Here is a 14,830-nt window from a genome sequence, read left to right as displayed (position 1 = left end):
AAGAAAATGGAAATATCTGCAAAGCTGTCTGCATATACATGGAAATATCTATACAGCTATCTCTTTACACATGGAAATAACTACACCGCTATCTCTATAAATATGGAAATATCTACACCGCCATCTGTATTAACATGGAAATATCTGCACCGCCGTCTGTATGAACATATAAATTTCTACACCAACGTCTGTATTAAGATGGAGATATCTACACCGCTATCTGTATAAACATGGAAATATCTACACCGCTATCTGTATAAACATGGAAATATCTACACCGCTATCTGTATAAACATGGAAATATCTACACCGCTACCAGTATAAACATGGAAATATTAGCACCTCAATCTGTATGAACATGGAAATATCTACACCGCTATCTGTATGAACATGGAAATATCTACACCACTATCTGTATGAACATGGAAATACCTTCACCGCCATCAGTATGAACATGGATATATCTACACAGCCATCTGCATGAACATAGAAATATCTACACCGCTATCTAAACATGGAAATATCTACACCGCTATCAGCATGAAAATGGAAATATCTACAAATCTATCTGCATATACATGGAAATATCTATACAGCTATCTCTTTACACATGTAAATAACTACACCGCTACCTCTATAAACATGGAAATATCTACACCGCTATCTGTATGAACATGGAAATATCTACACCGCTATCTGTATGAACATATAAATATCTACACAGTCATCTGTATTAAGATGGAGATATCTACACCGCTATATGTATAAACATGGAAATATTTACACCGATATCTGTATGAACATGGAAATATCTTCACCGCCATCTGTATGAACATGGATATATCTACACTGCCATCTGGATGAACATGGAAATATCTACACCGCTATCTGTATGAACATGGAAATATCTACACCGCTATCTGTGTAAACATGCAGACATCTTCACCGCTATCTGTATAAACATGGAAGTATCTACACCGCTGTCTGTATAAACATGGAAATATCTACACCGCTACCTGTATAAACATGGAAATATCAGCACCGCTATCTGTATGAACATGGAAATATCTACACAGCCATCTGGATGCATATGGAAATATCTACACCGCTATCTGTATGAACATGGAAATAGCTACACCGCTATCTGTATGAAAACGGAAATATCTACACCACTATCTGTATGAACATGGAAATAACTTCACCGCCATCTGTATGAACATGGATATATCTAAACAGCCATCTGGATGAACATGGAAATATCTACACCACTATATGTATGAACATGGAAATAGCTATACCGCTATCTGTATGAACATGGAAATAGCAACACCGCTATCTGTATGAACATGGAAATATCTACACCGCTATCTGTATGAACATGGAAATATGTACACCACTATCTGTATGAACATGGAAATATCTTCACCGCCATCTGTATGAACATGGATATATCTAAACAGCCATCTGGATGAATATGGAAATATCTGCACACCTATATGTATGAACATGGAAATATCTACACCGCTATCTGTATGAACATGGAAATATCTACACCGCTATCTGTATGAACATGGAAGTATCTACACCGCTATCTGTGTGAACATGGAAATATCTTCACCGCCATATGTTTGAACATGGAAATATCTACACTGCCATCTGGATGGAAATGGAAATATCTACACCTCTATATGTATGAACATTGAAATAGCTACACCACTATCTGTATGTACATGGAAATATCTACACCGCTATCTCTATGAACATGGAAGTATCTACACCGCTATCTATTTGAACATGGAAATATCTTCACCGCCATATGTATGAAGAAGGATATATCTACACAGCCATCTGGATGAACATGGAAATATCTACACCGCTATCTGTATGAACATGGAAATATCTACACCGCTATCTGTTTGAACATGGAAATATCTACTCCGCTATCTGCATGAAAATGGAAATATCTACACAGCTATCAGCATATACATGGAAATATCTACAAAGCTATTTCTTTACACATGGAAATTACTACACCGCTATCTCTATTAACATGGAAATATCTACACCGCCATCTGTACGAACAAGGAAATATCTGCACCACCATCTGTATGAACATATAAATATCTACACCGCCATCTGTATTAAAATGGAGATATCTACACCGCTATCTGTATAAACATGGAAATATCTACACCGCTATCTGTATAAACATGGAAATATCTACACCGCTATCTGTATAAACATGGAAATATCTACACCGCTACCTGTATAAACATGGAAATATCAGCACCGCTATCTGTATGAACATGGAAATATCTACACAGACATCTGGATGAACATGGAAATATCTACACCGCTATCTGTATGAATATGGAAATAGCTATACAGCTATCTGTATGAACATGGAAATATCTACACCACTATCTGTATGAATTTGGAAATATCTTCACCGCCATCTGTATGAACATGGATATATCTACACAGCCATCTGGATGAACATGGAAATATCTACACCGCTATCTGTATGAACATGGAAATAGCTACACCTCTATCCGTATGAACATGGAAATATCTACACCGCTATCTGTATGAACATGGAAAAATCTACACCGCTATCTGTAGGAACATGGAAATATCTTCACCGCCGTCTGTATGAACATGGATATATCTACACAGCCATCTGGATGAACATGGAAATATCTGCACCGCTATCTGTGTAAACATGCATACATTTTCACCGCTATCTGTATAAACATGGAAATATCTACACCGCTATCTGTATGAACATGGAAATATCTACACCGCTATCTGTTTGAACATGGAAATATCTACACCGCTATCTGCATGAAAATGGAAATATCTACACCGCTATCAGCATATACATGGAAATATCTACAAAGCTATTTCTTTACACATGGAAATAACTACACCGCTATCTCTATAAACATGGAAATATCTACACCGCCATCTGTATGAACATGGAAATATCTGCACCGCCATCTGTATGAACATATAAATATCTACACCGCCATCTGTATTAAGATGGAGATATCTACACTGCTATCTGTATAAACATGTAAATATCTACACCGCTATCTGTATAAACATGGAAATATCTACAACGCGATCTGCATGAACATGGAAATATTTACACCGCTACCTCTATAAACATGGAAACATCAGCACCGCTATCTCTATGAACATGGAAATATCTACACAGCCATCTGGATGAACATGGAAATACCAACACCGCTATCTGTATGAACATGGAAATACCTACACCGCTATATCTATGAACATGGAAATATCTACACCACTATCTGTATGAATATGGAAACATCTGCACCGCTATCTGTATGAACATGGAAATATCTACACAACTATCTGTATAAACATGGAAATATCTACACCGCTACCTGTATAAACATGGAAATATCAGCACAGCTATCTGTATGAACATGGAAATATCTACACCGCTATCTCTATGAACATGGAAATATCTACACAGCCATCTGGATGAACAAGGAAATATCAGCACCACTGTCTGTATGAACATGGAAATATCTACACCGCTATCTGTATGAACATGGAAATATCTACACCGCTATCTGTGTAAACATGCATATATCTTCACCGCTATCTGTATAAACATGGAAATATCTACACCGCTATCTGTGTAAACATGCATACATCTTCACCGCTATCTGTATAAACATGGAAATATCTACACCGCTATCTGTTTGAACATGGAAATATCTACACCGCTATCTGTTTGAACATGGAAATATCTACACCGCTATCTGTTTGAACATGGAAATATCTACACCGCTATCTGCATGAAAATGGAAATATCTACACAGCGATCTGCATATACATGGAAATATCTACAAAGTTATTTCTTTACACATGGACATAACTACACCGCTATCTCTATAAACATGGAAATATCTACACCGCCATCTGTATGAACATGGAAATATCCGCACCGCCATCTGTATGAACATATAAATATCTACACAGCCATCTGTATTAAGATGGAGATATCTACACCGCTATCTGTATAAACATTTAAATACCTACACCGATATCTGTATGAACATGGAAATATCTTCACCGCCATCTGTATGAACATAGATATATCTACACAGCCGTCTGGATGAACATGGAAATATCAGCACCGCTGTCTGTATGAACATGGAAATATCTACACCGCTATCTGTATGAACATGGAAATATCTACACCGCTATCTGTATGAACATGGAAATATCTTCACCGCCATATGTATGAACATGGATATATCTGCACAGCCATCTGGATGAACATGGAAACATCTACACCTCTATATGTATGAACATGCAAATAGCTACACCGCTATCAGTATGAACATGGAAATATCAACACCGATATCTGTATGAACATGGAAGTATCTACACCGCTATCTGTATGAACGTTGAAATATTTTCACCGCCATATGTATGAACACGCATATATCTACACAGCCATCTGGATGAACATGGAAATATCTTCACCGCTATCTGTATGAACATGGAAATATCTACACCGCTATCTGTATGAACATGGAAATATCTTCACCGCCATCTGTGTGAACATGGATATATCTACACAGCCATCTGGATGAACATGGAAATATCTACACCGCTATCTGTATGAACATGGAAATATCTACACCGCTTTCTGTGTAAACATGCATACATCTTCACCACTATCTGTATAAACATGAAAATACCTACACTGCTATCTGTATGAACATGGAAATATCTACAGCGCTATCTGTTTGAACATGGAAATATCTACACCGCTATCAGCAAGAAAATGGAAATATCTGCAAAGCTGTCTGCATATACATGGAAATATCTATACAGCTATCTCTTTACACATGGAAATAACTACACCGCTATCTCTATAAACATGGAAATATCTACACCGCCATCTGTATGAACATGGAAATATCTGCACCGCCGTCTGTATGAACATATAAATTTCTACACCACCGTCTGTATTAAGATGGAGATATCTACACCGCTATCTGTATAAACATGGAAATATCTACACCACTATCTGTATAAACATGGAAATATCTACACCTCTATCTGTATAAACATGGAAATATCTACATCGCTACCTGTATAAACATGGAAATATTAGCACCGCAATCTGTATGAACATGGAAATATCTACACCGCTATCTGTATGAACATGGAAATATCTACACCACTATCTGTATGAACATGGAAATAGCTACACAGCCATCTGCATGAACATAGAAATATCTACACCGCTATCTGTATAAACATGGTAATATCTACACCGCTATCTGTACGAACATGGAAATATCTACACCGCTATCTGAATGAACATATAAATATCTACACAGCCATCTGTATTGAAATGGAGATATCTACACCGCTATCTGTATAAACATGGAAATATCTACACCGCTATCTATATAAACATGGAAATATCTACACCGCTATCTGTATAAACATGGAAATATCTCCACCGCTATCTGTATAAACATGGAAATATCAGCACCGCTATCTGTATGAACATGGAAATATCTACAGCGCTATCTGTATGAACATGGAAATATCTACACCGATATCTGTATGAACATGGAAACATCTTCACCGCCATCTGTATGAACATAGATATATCTACACAGCCATCTGGATGAACATGGAAATATCAGCACCGCTGTCTGTATGAACATGGAAATATGTACATCGCTATCTGTTTGAACATGGAAATATCTACTCCGCTATCTGCATGAAAATGGAAATATCTACACAGCTATCAGCATATACATGGAAATATCTACAAAGCTATTTCTTTACACATGGAAATAACTACACCGCTATCTCTATTAACATGGAAATATCTACACCGCCATCTGTATGAACAAGGAAATATCTGCACCACCATCTGTATGAACATATAAATATCTACACCGCCATCTGTATTAAAATGGAGATATCTACACCGCAATCTGTATAAACATGGAAATATCTACACCGCTATCTGTATAAACATGGAAATATCTACACCGCTATCTGTATAAACATGGAAATATCTACACTTCTACCTGTATAAACATGGAAATATCAGCACCGCTATCTGTATGAACATGGAAATATCTACACAGACATCTGGATGAACATGGAAATATCTACACCGCTATCTGTATGAATATGGAAATAGCTATACAGCTATCTGTATGAACATGGAAATATCTACACCACTATCTGTATGAATTTGGAAATATCTTCACCGCCATCTGTATGAACATGGATATATCTACACAGCCATCTGGATGAACATGGAAATATCTACACCGCTATCTGTATGAACATGGAAATAGCTACACCTCTATCCGTATGAACATGGAAATATCTACACCGCTATCTGTATGAACATGGAAAAATCTACACCGCTATCTGTAAGAACATGGAAATATCTTCACCGCCGTCTGTATGAACATGGATATATCTACACAGCCATCTGGATGAACATGGAAATATCTGCACCTCTATCTGTGTAAACATGCATACATTTTCACCGCTATCTGTATAAACATGGAAATATCTACACCGCTATCTGTATGAACATGGAAATATCTACACCGCTATCTGTTTGAACATGGAAATATCTACACCGCTATCTGCATGAAAATGGAAATATCTACACCGCTATCAGCATATACATGGAAATATCTACAAAGCTATTTCTTTACACATGGAAATAACTACACCGCTATCTCTATAAACATGGAAATATCTACACCGCCATCTGTATGAACATGGAAATATCTGCACCGCCATCTGTATGAACATATAAATATCTACACCGCCATCTGTATTAAGATGGAGATATCTACACTGCTATCTGTATAAACATGTAAATATCTACACCGCTATCTGTATAAACATGGAAATATCTACAACGCGATCTGTATGAACATGGAAATATTTACACCGCTACCTCTATAAACATGGAAACATCAGCACCGCTATCTCTATGAACATGGAAATATCTACACAGCCATCTGGATGAACATGGAAATACCAACACCGCTATCTGTATGAACATGGAAATACCTACACCGCTATATCTATGAACATGGAAATATCTACACCACTATCTGTATGAATATGGAAACATCTGCACCGCTATCTGTATGAACATGGAAATATCTACACAACTATCTGTATAAACATGGAAATATCTACACCGCTACCTGTATAAACATGGAAATATCAGCACAGCTATCTGTATGAACATGGAAATATCTACACCGCTATCTCTATGAACATGGAAATATCTACACAGCCATCTGGATGAACAAGGAAATATCAGCACCGCTGTCTGTATGAACATGGAAACATCTACACCGCTATCTGTATGAACATGGAAATATCTACACCGCTATCTGTGTAAACATGCATATATCTTCACCGCTATCTGTATAAACATGGAAATATCTACACCGCTATCTGTTTGAACATGGAAATATATACACCGCTATCTGTTTGAACGTGGAAATATCTACACCGCTATCTGCATGAAAATGGAAATATCTACACAGCGATCTGCATATACATGGAAATATCTACAAAGTTATTTCTTTACACATGGACATAACTACACCGCTATCTCTATAAACATGGAAATATCTACACCGCCATCTGTATGAACATGGAAATATCCGCACCGCCATCTGTATGAACATATAAATATCTACACAGCCATCTGTATTAAGATGGAGATATCTACACCGCTATCTGTATAAACATGGAAATATCTACACCGATATCTGTATGAACATGGAAATATCTTCACCGCCATCTGTATGAACATAGATATATCTACACAGCCGTCTGGATGAACATGGAAATATCAGCACCGCTGTCTGTATGAACATGGAAATATCTACACCGCTATCTGTATGAACATGGAAATATCTTCACCGCCATCTGTATGAACATGAATATATCTACACAGCCATCTAGATGAACATGGAAATATCTACACCGCTATATGTATGAACATGGAATTAGCGACACCGCTATCTGTATGAACATGGAAATATCTACACCGCTATCTGTATGAACATGGAAATATCTACACCGCTATCTGTATGAACATGGAAATATCTTCACCGCCATCTGTACGAACATGGATATATCTACACAGCCATCTGGATGAACATGGAAATATCTACACCGCTATCTGTATGAACATGGAAATATCTACACCACTATCTGTGTAAACATGCATACATCTTCACCGCTATCTGTATAAACATGGAAATATCTACACCGCTATCTGTATGACCATGGAAATATCTACACCGCTATCTGTTTGAACACTGAAATATCTACTCCGCTATCTGCATGATAATGGAAATATCTACACAGCTATCTGCATATACATGGAAATATCTATAAAGCTATCTCTTTACACATGGAAATAACTACACCGCTATCTCCATAAACATGGAAATATCTACACCGCCATCTATACGAACATGGAAATATCTACACTGCCGTCTGTATGAACATATAAATATCTACACCGCCATCTGTATTAAGATGGAGATATCCACACCGCTATCTGTATAAACATGGAAATATCTACACCGCTATCTGTATAAACATGGAAATATCTACACCGCTATCTGTATAAACATGGAAATATCTACACCACTACCTGTATAAACATGGAAATATCAGCACCGCTATCTGTATGAACACGGAAATATCTACACTGCTATCTGTATGAACATAGATATATCTACACCGCTATCTGTATGAACATGGAAAAAGCTACACCGCTATCTGTATGAACATGGAAATGTCCACACTGCTATCTGTATGAACATGGAAATATCTACACCGCCATCTGTATGAACATGGAAATATCTTCACCGCCATCTGTATGAACATGGATATATCTACACAGCCATCTGGATGAACATGGAAATATCTACACCGCTATATGTATGAACATGGAAATAGCTACACCGCTATCTGTATGAAAATGGAAATATCTACACCGCAATCTGTATGAACATGGAAATATCTACACTGCTATCTGTATGAACATGGAAAAATATTCACCGCCATCTGTATCAACATGGATATATCTACACAGCCATCTGGATGAACATGGAAATATCTACACCGCTATCTGGATGAACATGGAAATATCTACACCGCTATCTGTGTAAACATGCATACATCTTCACCGCTATCTGTATAAACATGGAAATATCTACACCGCTATCTGTATGAACATGGAAATATCTACACCGCTATCTGTTTGAACATGGAAATATCTACACCGCTATCTGCATGAAAATGGAAATATCTACACAGCTATCTGCAAATACATGGAAATATCTACAAAGCTATCTCTTTACACATGGAAATAACTACACAGTTATCTCTATAAACATGGAAATATCTACACCGCCATCTGTATGAACATGGAAATATCTGCACCGCCATCTGTATGAACATGGAAATATCTTCACCGCCATCTGTATGAAGATATAAATATCTACACCGCCATCTGGATGAACATGGAAATATCTACACCACTATCTGTATGAACATGGAAATATCTACACCGCTATCTGGGTAAACATGCATACATCTTCACCGCTATCTGTATAAACATGGAAATATCTACACCGCTATCTGTATAAGCATGGAAATATGTACATCACTACCTGTATAAACATGGAAATATCTGCACCGCTATCTGTATGAACATGGAAATATCTACACAGCCATCTGGACGAATATGGAAATATCAGCACCGCTATCTGTATGAACATGGATATGTCTACACAGCCATCTGGATGAACATGGAAATATCTACACCGCTATCTGTGTAAACAAGCATACATCTTCAACGCTATCTGTATAAACATGGAAATATCTACACAGCTATCTGTATGAACATTGAAATATCTACACCGCTATCTGTTTGAACATGGAAGTATCTACACCGCTATCTGCATGAAAATGGAAATATCTACACAGCAATCTGCATATACATTGAGATATCTACAAAGCTTTCTCTTTACACATGGAAATAACTACACCGCTATCTCTATAAATATGGATATATCTACACCGCCATCTGTATGAACATGGAAATATCAGCACCGCTATCTGTATGAACATGGAAATATCTACACAGCCATCTGGATGAACATGGAAATATCTACACGGCTATCTGTATGAACATGGAAATAGCTACACCGCTATCTGTATGAATATGGAAATATCTACAACGCTATCTGGGGAAACGTGCATACATCTTAACCGCTATCTGTATAAACATGGAAATATCTACACCGCTATCTGTATGAACATGGAATTAGCTACACCGCTATCTGTATGAACATGGAAATATCTACACCGCTACCTGTATAAACATGGAAATATCAGCACCGCTATCTGTATGAACACGGAAATATCTACACTGCTATCTGTATGAACATAGAAATATCTACACCGCTATCTGTATGAACATGGAAAAAGCTACACCGCTATCTCTATCAACATGGAAATGTCCACACTGCTGTCTGTATGAACATGGAAATATCTACACCGCCATCTGTATGAACATGGAAATATCTTCACCGCCATCTGTATGAACATGGATATATCTACACAGCCATCTGGATGAACATGGAAATATCTACACCGCTATATGTATGAACATGGAAATAGCTACACCGCTATCTGTATGAACATGGAAATATCTACACCGCAATCTGTATGAACATGGAAATACCTACACTGCTATCTGTATGAACATGGAAATATATTCACCGCCATCTGTATCAACATGGATATATCTAAACAGCCATCTGGATGAACACGGAAATATCTACACCGCTATCTGGATGAACATGGAAATATCTACACCGCTCTCTGTGTAAACATGCATACATCTTCACCACTATCTGTATAAACATGGAAATATCTACACCGCTATCTGTATGAACATGGAAATACCTACACCGCTATCTGTTTGAACATGGAAATATCTACACCGCTATCTGCATGAAAATGGAAATATCTACACAGCTATCTGCATATACATGGAAATATCTACAAAGCTATTTCTTTACACATGGAAATAACTACACCGCTATCTCTATAAACATGGAAATATGTACACCGCCATCTGTATGAACATGGAAATATCTTCACCGCCATCTGTATGAAGATATAAATACCTACACCGCCATCTGGATGAACATGGAAATATCTACACCACTATCTGTATGAACATGGAAATATCTACACAGCTATCTGTGTAAACATGCATACATCTTCACCACTATCTGTATAAACATGGAAATATCTACACCGCTATCTGTATAAGCATGGAAATATGTACACCACTACCTGTATAAACATGGAAATATCAGCACCGCTATCTGTATGAACATGGAAATATCTACACAGCCTTCTGGACGAATATGGAAATATCAGCACCGCTATCTGTATGAACATGGATATGTCTACACAGCCATCTGGATGAACATGGAAATATCTACACCGCTATCTGTATGAACATGGAAATATCTACACCGCTATCTGTGTAAACAAACATACATCTTCACCGCTATCTGTATAAACATGGAAATATCTACACCGCTATCTGTATGAACATGGAAATATCTACACCGCTATCTGTTTGAGAATGGAAATATCTACACCGCTATCTGCATGAAAATGGAGATATCTACACAGCTATCTGCATATACATGGAAATATCTACAAAGCTATCTCTTTACACATGGAAATAACTACACCGATATCTCTATAAACATGGAAATATCTACACCGCCATCTGTATGAACATGGAAATATCAGCACCGCTACCTGGATGAACTTGGATATGTCTACACAGCCATCTGGATGAACATGGTAATATCTACAACGCTATCTGTATGAACATGGAAATATCTACACCGCTATCTGTGTAAACAAGCATACATCTTCACCGCTATGTGTATAAACATGGAAATATCTACACCGCTATCTGTATGAAAATGGAAATATCTACACCGCTATCTGTTTGAGCATGGAAATAACTACACCGCTATCTGCATGAAAATGGAAATACCTACACAGCTATCTGCATATACATGGAAATATCTACAAAGCTATCTCTTTACACAAGGAAATAACTACACCGATATCTCTATAAACATGGAAATATCTACACCGCCATCTGTAGGAACATGGAAATATCAGCACCGCTATCTGTATGAACATGGAAATATCTACACAGCCATCTGGATGAACATGGAAATAGCTACACCGCTATCTGTATGAACATGGAAATAGCTACACCGCTATCTGTATGAACATGGAAATATCTACACCGCTATCTGTATGAACATGGAAATATCTACACCGCTATCTGTATGAACATGGAAATATCTACACCGCTATCTGTATAAACTTGGAAATATCTACACCGCTATCTGTATGAACATGGAAATATCTACACCGCTATCTGTATGAACATGGAAATATCTACACCGCTATCTGTTTGAGAATGGAAATATCTACACCGCTATCTGCATGAAAATGGAAATATCTACACAGCTATCTGCAAATACATGGAAATATCTACAAAGCTATCTCTTTACACATGGAAATAACTACACCGCTATCTCTATAAACATGGAAATATCTACACCGCCATCTGTATGAACATGGAAATATCTGAACCGCCAACTCTATGAACATATAAATATCTGCACCGCCATCTGTATTAACATGGAGATATCTACACCGCTATCTGTATAAACTTGGAAATATCTACACCGCTATCTGTATAAACATGGAAATATCTACACCGCTATCTGTATAAACATGGAAATATCTACACCGCTACCTGTATAAACATGGAAATATCAGCACCGCTATCTGTATGAACATGGAAATACCTACACCGCCATCTGTATAAACATGGAAATATCTACGCCGCTATCTGTATAAACATGGAAATATCTACACCGCTATCTGTATCAACATGGAAATATCAGCACCGCTATCTGTATGAACATGGAAATATCTCCACCGCTATCTGTATGAACATGGAAATATCTACACCGATATCTGTATGAACATGGAAATATCTTCACCGCCATCTGTATGAACATGGATATATCTACACAGCCATCTGGATGAACATGGAAATACCTACACCACTATCTGTATGAACATGGAAATATCTACACCGCTATCTGTGTAAACATGCATACATCTTCACCGCTATCTGTATAAACATGGAAATATCTACACCACTATCTGTATAAGCATGGAAATATGTACACCACTACCTGTATAAACATGGAAATATCAGCACCGCTATCTGTATGAACATGGAAATAACTACACAGCCATCTGGATGAATATGGAAATATCAGCACCGCTATCTGTATGAACATGGATATGTCTACACAGCCATCTGGATGAACATGGAAATATCTACACCGCTATCTGTATGAACATGGAAATATCTACACCGCTATCTGTGTAAACAAGCATACAACTTCAACGCTATCTGTATAAACATGTAAATATCTACACCGCTATCTCTATGAACATGGAAATATCTCCACCGTTATCTGTTTGAGCATGGAAATATCTACACCGCTATCTGCATGAAAATGGAAATATCTACACAGCTATCTGCATATACATGGAAATATCTACAAAGCTATCTCTTTACACATGGAAATACTTACACCGATATCTCTATAAATATGGATATATCTACACCGCCATCTGTATGAACATGGAAATATCAGCACCGCTATCTGTATGAACATGGAAATATCTACACAGCCATCTGGATGAACATGGAAATATCTACACGGCTATCTGTACGAACATGGAAATAGCTACACCGCTATCTGTATGAATATGGAAATATCTACACCGCTATCTGTATGAACATGGAAATATCTACACCGCTATCTGTATGAACATGGAAATATCTACACCGCTATCTGTATCAACATGGAAATATCTACACCGCTATCTGTATGAACATGGAAATATCTACACCGCTATCTGTATGAACATGGAAATATCTACACCGCTATCTGTTTGAGCAGGGAAATATCTACACCGCTATCTGCATGAAAATGGAAATATCTACACAGCTATCTGCATATACATGGAAATATCTACAAAGCTATCTCTTTACACATGGAAATAACTACACCGATATCTCTATAAACATCGAAATATCTACACAGCCATCTGTATGAACATGGAAATATCTGCACCGCCATCTGTTTGAACATATAAATATCTGCACCGCCATCTGTATTAAGATGGAGAAATCTACACCGCTATCTGTATAAACATGGAAATATCTACACCGCTATCTGTATGAGCATGGAAATATCTACACCGCCATCTGTATGAAGATATAAATATCTTCACCGCCATCTGTATGAACATGGATATATCTACACAGCCATCTGGATGAACATGGAAATATCTACACCGCTATCTGTATGAACATGGAAATATCTACAACGCTATCTGTGAAAACATGCATACATCTTAACCGCTATCTGTATAAACATGGAAATATCTACACCGCTATGTGTATGAACATGGAAATATCTACACCGCTATCTGTTTGAACATGGAAATATCTACACCGCTATCTGAATGAAAATGGAAATATCTACACAGCTATCTGCATATACATGGAAATATCTACAAAGCTATCTCTTTACACATGGAAATAACT

Source organism: Gorilla gorilla, chromosome 22 (assembly GCF_029281585.2).
Source record: "Gorilla gorilla gorilla isolate KB3781 chromosome 22, NHGRI_mGorGor1-v2.1_pri, whole genome shotgun sequence".
NCBI lineage: Eukaryota > Metazoa > Chordata > Mammalia > Primates > Hominidae > Gorilla > Gorilla gorilla.
This window is presented reverse-complemented; position numbering follows the sequence as displayed.